The sequence below is a fragment of the Lichenostomus cassidix genome, chromosome 3 (genome assembly GCF_008360975.1).
Source record: "Lichenostomus cassidix isolate B80296 chromosome 3, HeHo_3.0, whole genome shotgun sequence".
Lineage (NCBI taxonomy): Eukaryota > Metazoa > Chordata > Aves > Passeriformes > Meliphagidae > Lichenostomus > Lichenostomus cassidix.
Genome location: NC_139483.1, coordinates 81,589,906 through 81,603,050, shown reverse-complemented (window position 1 = coordinate 81,603,050; position 13,145 = coordinate 81,589,906). Strand labels below are relative to the sequence as shown.

General features: G+C 36.7%; 1 protein-coding gene across 5 annotated transcripts in view; it reads right to left on the bottom strand.

The window, feature by feature from the left end:
- Positions 1–7,600, bottom strand: part of FILIP1 (filamin A interacting protein 1) — a 101,398-nt gene extending 93,798 nt beyond the window's left edge. For 3 of the 5 annotated variants that reach the window (XM_085056479.1, XM_085056482.1, XM_085056480.1), the window contains exon 1: positions 7,123–7,600. The gene's annotated coding sequence lies outside the window, so the exon portion shown is untranslated. The remainder of the gene's footprint in view (positions 1–7,122) is intronic. The other 2 variants (XM_085056481.1, XM_085056484.1) reach the window with 2 other exon arrangements.
- Positions 7,601–13,145: the final 5,545 nt, after the last annotated feature.

The window sequence follows — 13,145 nt, the reverse complement described above, 5'->3', positions numbered from 1 at the left end:
TATGCTTATTTGCTTATTACTTACATTCTCAATGCTAGTCTTTCATCTCACTGGACTACCTGGATACAATATGTTGCACTGTCACACCTCCGCAACAATACACTTAACGTTTTTCAGAATTGTTTTTGCAGAATTGTGGCACCTCAATGGTGCATTATTCTAAATGTTTGGCTTTTAAACAGGATGTGGGAGGGAGGAGAAGGAAGATGTGCACTCTGAAAGCTGGAGTAAACTAAGATAAAAAATTACATACTAGATTTTTTGTCTTTTATTCCTAATTTAGGATATAACACATCAAATATAAAAAAAAATTTAAAACCCCAAAACATTACAGGTGGGTTCTTTTGAAATTTTAAAAGTGCCAAAGACCTGTGATTTCTGTTACTATCAACCAACTCCCAAGCCATCTTTTACTCAGTGTATGTATTTTGATACACTGATTATCATCTCTTGCAAAATATATATTATATGGCTTGCCATATCCAAAACTTTGTGATCAAAAGATCACAAAGATGAGAGACTTAGAATATTTATAAACGAAAAATACTCAATATATATGAAAATAACCACAACCCCAAGGAACCTGATCAGACTCTGGAGTTAGTCCCACTTTGAGGGAGAGTGGATGACTTCTGCCAGTTCCTTTCACCTGAATGATGGTTCTGTAAATAAGTGGCACACCTCATTCAGAGGATATGCTACTGTGACCATGCCTTTTACTATTTGCACTCTGATGTGTTTTGTGCCTCGGATTCCAGCCTCTGTCTCATGGCACTGGAAGCAGCAGTGGTTCCCAAATCCAGTTGCCTCGGAACACGTGGTTCCCCTGGCACTCAGGAGCTCTGCTGCCATGTGTGTCCCTCTGTGCAGAGGGACATCTTGTTCTGCGCTATGTTTGACATGCTTGAGGACATCTAGCATGGCATCGTCCCCTTCCTGCTATCTCCTGCCCAGTGGCAAAAATTGGAATATATAGTTTCCTCTAAAGAATTTTATCAGACTGAGGAACTGAAGTCCTTATCTACTGGAATATAATCTATGTTTCTTTTCATTACAGAAATCCTTGTTGAAGAATAAAAAAAGAAATAACAGACTATAGAAGAACTACTGCAACCTTTACCTTAAAAGTTAGATCCAAGAGGTTTTGCAGTTACAAAGGGTGAGACAAGCGAGATTTTGGGGATAAGTATGAATGACAGACACAGGAACTGAATAACTTCAGCATAAGAAATATATGCTTAATTAAATTTTAGTCAGCACAACACTGAACCAGTCATCATTAACCACATGTGCTTTCCCACCCTTTGGTTTATACCCTTATGGCTTTTAAAGGGTTATTTTTTCAACAATCTGGATTATATATTTTAAAAGTAAGAATGTTCTTTGAGATACATAACTAGATAGTGTGAGATTTTATTAATACCCTTTCTACTATGTTCACAAATTTGAACTTGAGGATAAATTGTGTATGTTTTTTTCCGTGTATATTTGTTGTCACAGTAACTGCAGTTTTCCCAATAAATGGAAATTGCATCGTTTCCTTAGCATTCAGGTTATTGCACTGAAATAGCACCATGAACTCACCATTACTTCTCCCTTCCTGTTGTCAAGTTAGATCTCTTTTAGTTACAAGACCAGGCACTAAAGCAGGTTAGTTTAGATTTGTGTGCATTAGAAAGCTGAAGCAAGTCTGCTTAGCTGCATTACATCCTATGACTCATGCCTGTGTGGGAAAGACCTTATTTTCACAGAGATCTCTTAGATAAACAAGGCAAGTTGGCAGCAATTCGATTACACTGATGCAAGCAGTCTCTGCTTTCTGTTGCATTCATTTGCTTTATATTTTCTGAAAAACACAAGCAGGCTGATAAGCTCCAGTGAGAATTCTTCTACCAAGGCCACATGAGTTTTCATTTTCAATTACTTTTTTTTTAATAACAGGAGCAACCTTGAAACCAGTTTCTAAAAAAAGTTTCCTATTCTGTTTCTACAATAGAATCCATTTTTTTTATAAGTTGGGTTTTTTTAAAGTTTGTTAGCAAAGCTGTAGCTCTTGTTATCGACAACCATAACACACTAGTTAGATACCTCCCTCCTACAAACATACAAGCCTTTAAATACTGTGGACTGCAGATAGAAAATGGATTTAGATTCCAAAATAATCACTTTTACATTTGCTCTGGAACAGACTTTTGAACAGCATAAATCACAAAACATACACTCTTTGTCACCATTTCCCCAAAAAGGAAAAGTGAAGAAAGCAATCATTACTGTATTACAGAGTTTAAAAGTGTGTAAATCAAACTGGACAAGTTTATTGCAAATTCATCGAGGTTTTTGCTCTTGTTTTGAAACCTTACTGGTTTATATCTGATTGACTTTGGCCACATCTTAGATAATTAATATTTTAATGGTCATTTTATCAGCTTTGAAATGAAACTCACTTGGACAAAGTGCAGCGATCTTTCGGATTCACACCCCCTTTGCCTCTGTCAGCACACAGCAACCACACGGGTTGTCCATTTAAGGGAAAAAGTACAAGCTCCAGCCTATTTCCCTGTGCTTTGGATGTGTTTGTCCCACTCCTTCAGCAAAGCATTCTGTTGTGCCAAAAAGCATTTCCTTCCTTGCAAAAGTCATGTGCATATGCAGGCATGCACTCACATTTCTGATGAAGTTTTAATTAAGCTTTTAATTGTAGGAATTGTTTCTTTCTCTGTATTTGTGAGTGTGTAAAACATTGTGGAGGATGCCACAATCTATGTGGTCTTACAGATCACCTTTAGAGCTACAATTTGCATGCTTTACTTGTGGAAAAGATTTAGACATCTAGTCCAGCCAAGGCAGAATGGAAATCATAGGGCAAAGCCATCTTGAATTTAAAAAAAAAAAGAAAAGAAAAAAAAAGTACAGCCATCCCAACTTAGGAAGACTTTCTGTTTGCACTTATATTAGTACTTACTTTATTATGATACCAAGAATAAAAAGTAATACAGAAAGTACAGATTATCTACAGAAGCAGGAGTAGGTGCCAAGACCCAAAATAAAAGGGAAAATCTAATCAAGTATCCTGAAATGCACATTTTCACAAATACATGAAGTATCACACATTTTCAACATGATGAGAGACTCTCACTATCTCTCCTGAAAAGGACACAGGCACAATTGTTTCTGCCCTTTGGACACCATATCTCGAAGCATAACTACAGGACTGTGTTACAAGTTCTTAGTGCCACTAGCTTGGTACAAATACTAGCACTAAGTAGAAAAAGAGACACATCTTGATATTTATGCATTAAAACATCTTCATATTTTATTAATTGAGTGTTTTCTCAGTTATCCAGTATTCTCCAAAATTAAGAAATGCCTGTCTTCCCCAAATAATTGCCAATATTCTTTATAAAATTAGGAAACAGCTTTCAGTAGAAAACAATGAGAGAAATGAAAACAGAACATGCTAAAAATTAAAATTATCACCATAAGATAATGAAGCTGAAAAGCTTAGGCATTTGGGTTTCTTGTAAAGAAATATTAAACTTTTCTATGCAATTGAATATCCTTATTTTATCCTTCTAGCTTTCAGTTCTTATCCTATGTTTTCCATACTAAATATTTTTGGTGAAATAGGAAGTATGAATAGATGATGGAGTTCCTTCTCATTTGTAATGTTGTTTCATCTGGCTTCTTCACAAATATTCACTTTATTTCTCCAACTGGCATTTTAGATTATGTAGAAGGACAAAACGCCTGCTCCAAATTCAGTTTATACATTTAAATAACATGACAACCTGCAATGACAGACCTTGAGAAAGGAAGGCAAGAAACAGGAAATTGGAGGAAAAGTAAAATGTCTCTTAGGAAAAAAAAATTTGGATGGGAATATAGACTATCAATTGTGTTAAATGCTCTTGAGGAGACTGGAAATATATCTGCTAATTACTGAATACTAAAACCTGATTGTATTAAATTCAAAGGAAACCTCACTTTGAATTCAGTGACATAAACCTGACCTTTGACTGGCACAGCTCTGAGGCATATTCTTAACTTCTGCCTGTGGGTACCTGAACTGAGATAGATAAGATTACCAAAAGCCTTAAAGTAAGCATGTGTGGAATCTGTGCCAGCAGAAAGATCCTGCATCAGGAGGAGTTTCACTGATACAACTCTATCAGTAAAAGGCTTTTAGTATGGAAATTACTATGGTGGTGAAATTGTAACCCAGAGGAGCAAAACAGGGCACACCAGCAAAGCAGAGCTTTCCTCACATACTAATGCTTAGCCCACAAGCATGTCTATTCCTTCAGAAATCCTTCTTTGGCTGACATAGCTCTATTAATATGAATGTGTATTCTTTCCATGACATTTGTGTCAGGTGTGACAGAGAGTGACTCTACAGAAAACTTAGATGTCATGAGGTCAATGTCAAGCTCACTAAAGCCAGTAGCACAAAGGATGTACCAGTAAACACCAGAGCCAAAGGTCAATAGTCTACCAGATATGAGTGGGAGGAGGTCAGGAAAATCAGGGCATATGTAAGCAGAGACAGAACAGTGCTGGGCTTTGAAGATGGATTTCAAGTGTTTGAATTTGGTGTTAAAAACAATCAGATCCTCTATAAAGAGACTGAAAGACTGAAGTGATGAAATCACTCAGTTCTTAGATGGTCTAGTCACTTTAGCTGTGACTGGATTGGCTAAAATTATAACAAAATTAATCTAATAAATAATTTATCATAAATATAACTATGAAAATATTATAATAAAATAAAAAAAGCCACAGAGTATGGAAGTGGATTCAGATTGGAAGGAGCACACAGTCTTTAGCACCATGAAAGGCACCATTCATTCCACAGTTATGTGAATAAAAACAAAATCAAAATTATGCATAATGGGGAAGATAAATGGGTATGCTATGTCTACTTGTCTTCCACAAAAATCACTACAATGGAGTGTATCGCCAAAACATAAATTACTTTTTGATTTGATATCAAATTGACCTTGGTTTCACTGTAGTCATTAGAAGAATTGGCTATTTTTCAAATATGAAACCATCTGTTGAATAGCCTCATTATATATGCCACAGATTTGATTGGAAAATCCCAGAGCCTCTTTGTGGACACCTGTTGAGAAGAGTAATTTTAGCCTCCTCCTCCATTTTGAAGTGGAAAGGAAGATAGATGTATGTAAAACCACAACTCCATGTGTTAGAGGTCCAAGTTGCTATTAGACTGTTCAAATGTCACTTCATTTGATAGTTATCAGGCTAATAATTTGCCTTTTGATTTAAAAAACTTTGCTAAAAGTAAGTTGTACAAAAAAGGGAAGTTGTACAACCAGACATTACGCTGAAAAACAACTAAACCAAAAAAGCAGCCAATTTTAACATAGCATTTTCCCAGGTTTTGCCATCCCTATATATTCAGAAGGTCAAATTTGTCATTTCTCCACTGTTTAATTTGCCAAATATTTCATTAAAGAGAAAAAAATAGTCATTTTCACTCTAATGTCAAGATGACAAAAACTGTACAAATCATATTGTCTCAGATTTAATTCTAATTGCGTAGCCTTCTTATGAAAAGATAGCTTTCTCAGGATATGTCCTTATTAAAAAGTAATTCCAAAGTTTCCTTTTGAGATTTAGATTTGAGATACCATAGTGCTTTTGTAATTCCACAATAATTATTATCACATTAAATGATAGTTGCCAAAAAGTGTTTCTGTTTAGTGCTTTAGTGTGCCCGTTTCTAAAAAATAAAATGTACACTGTATTACTTTTTGCTTTTAAGAATTTTCTTCCATCATAATACTTAATTTATTTTATCATTTCAGAGGCAGTTACATTCTCTGTCACCAAGTCAAAGTTGCTTCAGAGTATTTTAATTCCATCCAATCCATTCATTGCTAAGATGTGGTATTGATGTCATTTATGTAGTATGCAGGGATGCAACTAGAATTATTTAGCTAAAGCAAGACATTCTGATCCCCCTGAGGCAGTCCCAGAGTCCACAGACTAAGTGTCAAACACCACAGACAGTCAGCACAGACTCAGTTTGTTCATTCCTTCTTTAGGACAAATATTTTTCATCTGAGACAATTCCACATAAATCCATGAACACGGTTTTTGCACTGGGTAAGTGCATTCTTTAAATCTCTGCCTTCATAACTGAATTCATATTGCATATGAACTCATAATCAGTATGTCTTAAAAATTCATGCAAACTAGATTTCTTTTGCTTGCAGAAAACAGCTTTAAAAGAGGTGGCAGGGAGGAGTGGAATTAATTCTCCAGTTGATCAAACAGCTTTTGACAGTTAAGACAAAGCAAATCATAGTAAGCAATTCCTCCCCTAAATTACATTACCAATATGTGGCCATAGGATAAGCATTTCCAACCAACAAACAGGATTCCGTCCTGCTGTCAGGGTAAAACATCTGAGAACAGGTTTCTCATTTATTTTACTAAAAGGAACACACACTTTAACAACAATGACCCAGCTCAAGCACACTTAGGTACAATAAACATAAAGTCAGTCCTTAGGATGGTTGCATTATGCTGCTAATCAAAGGAGCAGAGATTAATATTCATTCTATGTAAATAAGCACAAGAGAAAAAATGAAGAGCGGTTGTCACAAAGGTAGTATGAAAGGCACCAGGTGTCTCCTAAAAGTTACAAAGGAAACAAAGGTACAAATGCTATGGGTCACAAAGTATTCAGATACTTCTGTTACTGAATGGCTGTTTCCTCTTAGTTATCACACAGGTTGTCACTGTTTTTAATAGTTGCTAGACTATCACTGGTCGGGGATGACATGTATTCTATTATTAAATGTTGATTTGTGTTTTGTCTGCCTGTAAGCAGATATAAGCAAAATACATGTCAAAATCTATGCACACTTTTTCATATTACTACTAGATAGTTCATTATGCTTGTTCTCAGAACAGCAAAAGTTATTTCAGTAATGCTTTTCTATCTATGGACATTTCCAAATCATTCAGAAGATTGTTCAAAGAAAGAAAGAGACAATAGACATTAGAAAATAAATTTTTTGTAAAAAAGACGCTAGAAAACAAAAGTTCTTGTAAAAAAAAAAAAAAGCACTGGAGTGGTTAACTCAGTCTTACCTGTTAGCAACACGGACCTGGGAATATATCCTTTACACAGCAGATTGCAGTAGCCCGTCCCACAGCACTACCACAGGAGTAGAATGATCCAGCCCAGGAGAGCACAAAGATAGAAATTTTTCCCACTTTTCTAGGTCTACCAGCAGTTGAAGTAATGAAGGAAACAAGGTAGAGAACAGAAGACCGGAGCTGCTTCTCGCAGAAATCCCAGGCAGGAGGAGTAGGAGGTATACTCTCTCTGTGTCTCACCCAGACTTTTGTTTAAAAGTTTTTTCAACTGTTGCTAGGTGGTGTTAGGCTTTGGCAGTTTAGTTCTCAGATTGTATTTCCCCTCCTCTGGTCTCTTCACACAGTGTTACAGCAATGACTTTGTTGAGCTCAGCTCGCTTGTGCTATATTTAACCAGTGTTCTCAGCAAGTCAAGCCTGTCAACAGCTGAGAAGTTTGGAGCAGGCTTTGCTGAGTTCCTCAGCTGCTGAATTATCAGTGGATGTAGCACTGCACAGCCCAGCTACTACATTCACTGAAAGATTGTGGGGAAACTGTCAAATCCTTTTAAGGGCTTCCAGTGACTTCACGGGAGTAATTACTATTTAAAGCACTAAGTACAAGATGTGTATTTAGGAATGTATTTTAGACTGCTAGAGAAAGAATACTTGTGTTCACTGCAGATGAGTTCAATTATTTATACAGTGAGGATTTTCCTAGGACAAGTAGGAAGTTTATAATTTGAAAGGTATGCACTTCACTTGAGGAAAAATTACACGTGGGAAGAACTTTCTGCAGCATAATTTCTTACAGAGTTTAAATATACTAAGATGACATGGAGAAATTAATGAAAGGCTTAGGGTGGAAAGTTTTCACTGTGATATTTATTCCAAAGACAACTTTTTTCTCCCAGACCAAGAGCTTCCTACAGTTATTCCTACACTGTCTAACTCTCACTGAAGAATAAAAGGAAAGCCACACAAATCATAGTTTGTTTGATATGAGTGTTAGGAACACATTGCTCCAGGGCTATATACACTCTGATGTATCTACACTCGCTTCTGGATCTAATTACTGTTCCTAATTCTAAGCCATAAGTCTCTTCATCAACAGACCAGCAGTAACATTGAACAGCCTTCAGCCCACAAGCTGTAACAATATCAAGACTCCAAAGACATTGCAGATCTCAGACTCTGGAATGAGGTTCTACCACCTCACAGCAGAATAGACCATGTAAATGTCTCTGGCAAGAATTCCCTACCCCAACAACTCTGTTCTCATCTGAGCAGTACTTCAGAGTTAAATGTAGAATGAGCCTCCTTTGGAAAGTTTTTCTCTAGTGATGATCTGTGGTATTGATCTAGGGTTAGATGAAGAGAGAGGAAAGAAAGAAGACAGGAAAGAAAAAGAAAATATGCTAAATAATTTGCTTGTTGATATTTATCCATCAGGACATACCAACCTTGCAGAGTGAAGAAAGATTCAAGCAGGTCATAACAGAAGCCTGCACTGGTGCTGGGTCACTGTGCAAGGAGTAGGATGGGTAGTGGAAAGGTATCACAGTCTGTGGCAATTTCAACATGCAGGAACATAATTGGCCACAACTATATGAGATACCAGGAGTGAGTACAAGCCCTTACAGGAAGCAGCTGAAGGATTAGCTGTAGCCTGTTGCTCTAACCCTGTGTCTGGAATGACTGCTCCTTGATCTGTGTTATTATCTAAACAAGCAAGGAACAATGAAAAAATACTTTCATTCCCAAGTTGCTCATAAGGAGAAAATGAAGCAAACATTAGGTATTATGTCAAGTAACTGATATTTAGACATTGACAACACATTTATGAAAGCCCCAAACACTTCCATCATGTCAAATATATTTTGTTTTGGAAACCGAGTAATAATCACTAATTTCCATTTGCATTTCAATATTTGACTTGGACAGAATGGATAGAATGTATAAAAAATAGGAAAACTTCTGTTTTTCAGAAACAGCTATTTGGAAAATTATTTTAGAGACAGATTATACGTTGGTATAAAGTTTGCTCTTATGCTTCCACTTTGAACTGAAGTGAGATACAGACATCCGCATTCTAAAAAGAATATCTAATTTTGTCCCCTCATAATTAAATTTAGGTGCTCCAACCAGCTGAGTAACTTTTTGACTATTCTGGCTTTAACTTTTTGCTCAAAGTGCAATATTAACAGTACTTTATTCATTCAAGTATAATAAATCAGGCAAACAAAACAATTAACTTGGCTTATAGAACTCAGAAAAAAATGGATGATTCTCAGCATTTCTCTCCCATTAGTTATTGGCACATTCACTGAGTGGAAAACAATACAACTTCTTAGGAGGCATTCTCTGCTGCCAGCCCTTGTGGGTGGGTTTCAATAGTGACCTGCTGGTGCAAGGCTGCTCATTCTTGTACACTTGCAAACTCACTCCCCAGCTGTGCACCATAGATATAATCCTCTAACACAAGGGAATTCCAGCAAAAATATCAGGCAAAATAGAACAGATCAGGTTTTGCAAGTGAGTCAGAAAAAATATAAAGACTTCTAGCATAGGAAAGGGTGTAATTAATTGGCAATACCGGAAGTATAAAGTATTTTTAACTGTGTGCAGTATGAGTTTTTCCCTCATTGAACAATGGAAAAAATAGTTATAAATAGACAGGTTGTGGAGGGTGGGGAATAAAAGGAAAAACAAAACCATGAAAGAGACTTTTTAGTTTGACAACCTCCATTAGGTCTTAATGTCAATATACAGCATCATCCAAAGTCTTAGTAACATCTTTTAACTAAGTCTAAAAAGCAACTCCCTTATAATTTCTGATAATTATGTTATCCCTTAGTCAAGTAGAGTAGAGTCCAAAATAAATAATTCTAAGAAAAATTTTAATGGAAGCCAAATATATCAGTATTATTTCAATCAAAATGCCAAAGGTCAGAGCAATGCAAAGGGAACAAAATGTGGCTCTAGACAGCGAAGAAGAGCAGCAGCAGGACCTACTGCCATTTTTGAAGACAATGTTAATCACAAATACAGATGAGGGACTATCACTATTCACACAATCATATTTCTTTGTACTTACATTGCTAGAAAATGGAAGAACAATTTTTATGACATGAGCTGTTGTAGAGAAATTCCAGGCTTGAGGCAGAAATTACTGGCAGAAAATCTATGGTTTTTATAGAGGAGATCAAAACAGATGTCTTCTTCTGACCTTGCTGGTTTCTCTTGACCTTAAAATGTATGCCCATAAATAAGATTTTTCTGGAACACATACAACAGTAATACTATATAACTTTTATCTCAGCTATCCATCACTTTGTTGTACAAGTATATCTCAATCTCTTAGTCATAGCGGAACTCAGAGATACAGCCTACTACCTTTGTTCTTTTCAAATATTTTACATCAGCCTTAACTGGACCAATACATTGGGAACAAATCAATGTGAATAGACTTAGAGTTCCTTAACTGTATGTCCTGAGGAGCTCTAGTATGTGTATAATTCTGTGTGAGAAAACACTATGTGTTCTTCATTAAGTTGCTCCTTAAAATGCACTGAAGTAAGTAATCAATACTTTGTAAAAAAATTTTTTTTCATTTGCTTGAAGGGTGATGCACCACAGTTTTGTGACAACCTGCTTTTATACTTATTGATCACTTCCATAAATCTCTATTATTTTAGACCATGCTACTGCTTTTAGCTTTGTTTTGGCTTTACAGTATAACTTCTGGTTCCTTACAGTTGGAAGAGAGGGTGTTGAATCATATTTTGGGAGGTTTATGTATTGATTTTTTAAAATTTTCCAGATACTACTGTCACCTTATAAAAGCTGTTACTGCTTTTTAGACATCAAATCCTCTGTATTTTCATCTCAAACACTTGCATTTTTATAATCAAAGAAAGAAACACATTTTTGCATTTAGTTCATAGATATAATTTAGTTGTCTGTTTTATAATTCTGCCAAAAGATACCCACCACAGTCACAAACATCCAGGGACACTTGGAACAGTCTTTTCTGTAATAGTTATGCATGCTTTATCAGTGAAATAAAACCAGGGTGTCTTTCATTTTGATTTTCCATATGCTGTCTTGATTTATATATTGTCTTCAAGAAATATTTTGGGGTATTTTTTTTAAAGTTGTAATTTTAATGAAAGAAGCATATTAAAAGGCATGTCCATTTCAGTTATTTTATATTTTTTATTTCTCCATTGTGCAAAGAAAAATTTGGGTATCCCATAAGTTTTCTTCAAATGAAGTAAGGTGCAGATCAAATGTGGGGCAGTTACATATTCAGCCACATCAAGAACGTCAGATGGCCCATTTGACTTAGACAAACCCCGCCTACAAAAAATGGCAGAAAAAATAGTGATAACTTTAGAATCATGTTCAGATGCTTCTGAATCCAAAGCCCCAGAACCTGGCTCTCACTACAGTTGGGTCAAATGGAGACAGTAGGAAGCACGAGTCCGTGGGAAAGTGCCAAATCAGACCTCTGGAAATGAAGTAAATCACCTTATTAGCCTCACTGCCACACCCCAGGAGTGGTATGCAACTTGCTCAAAAACTGAGATAAAAATGAGCTGAAAATGGATTGTTTTCTGGCTTTTAAGGCCAGAATAAACTATTTTCATAATCTAATACAGCCTCCTACACAGGAAAGGTCGTGGAATTTTCTTCATGCAAAACAGCAAGTTGCAGTGAATTAAAGTACATCTTTGAGAAAGATTATATAAGTCAAACATGGATAATTTACCACAGCAATGTATTATGCAGTCCAAGAGTAAATTACACTTACTGTTTCAAGCACATCCAACCTTTGCAATCTCTTTCCAGTTTGATGTTGGCTGACTTTAGCTCCTAGCCCATGAGATGCATAGTCAATAGCCTTCAACCTCTCTCAATTTGTTAAATTCTAAGTTCCTGTGACTATTAACAACCCTGAAGAGAAAATCTCTTTACCAGGTCTCCCCTGCCCCATACAAATTAATAATTTCCAAGTGAAATTAAGCACTATGACGTGAAACATGGCAGTCTTCATAAACTAAGAACATTATACAGTAAACATGTAAACCATAAGCAAAGAATATTTTTTCCAAACAAAACAGATCATCTGAATTTATTACTAAAGCTGCGCTAGAGAAAGCTAGCAGCCCAAGAAGGGTAGCTCTGTCCTTGCAAACAGCGTGAAGCACTACTGGATGTGAAGCTCTCGTCTGCCATCCCCAGGAACACAGTGCCACCTATCTCTGCCTCAGGGTTAACTCACGGTGGGCGCTGGGAGAACACGGGGAGAGGGAGTTCTTTTCACCCAAATCTGCACCATCCCTTGCTTCCTTGTTTGGTTTTCTGTGGGCTAGGGGGAGGATTCTTCCATTGCACATCCCCAGATTGCAGCTGTACTTCCTGCAAACCACTTCTGCCAGCCACTCAGTGCCATTTACATGGTTCGGTACGAGTTCAGACGGGTTGCACCCTACCTCAATTAACACATTGCAAGCTAACACTCATATCATTAGTGCTTCTTCAGATTTTACTGACAGGAGCCTAAACTTGTTATTACCTTATCTGTGGATCTGTAAAAGTTGTTGAACTGCTGAGGAGAAAGAAGTGGCTAAAACATATGTAAGCATCCCAGCAGTTTGAAAACAGATGCCTGCCTGCAGTCCTCTATCGAGGAACGAGTAGGCTAGGAAGAAGCAGCCTTTCCCAGTTTTGTATCTCTGGAACCCTCAGGACAAGTTGCCCCAGAGATAAACCATAGATGCTTTCCAGATGTAAACAGCAGTCCAACTAACTTTTTCATGAAGAGCTGTTTCCAATCCCAAGACCAAACTGTATACATACACCTCTCAGAGACAGTCACAGCATTGGTATGAATAATTTGTGTGCAATTGAGCAGGAGAACAAGAGGGAAAGGATAAGGTGTTTAGATTCAGGCATAAATCTATGCTTGAGAAACATCTCTGCAAGGGGTCAGAGGCAGAGTTTCGAAATTCAAGATTTTAATCTCTGTGA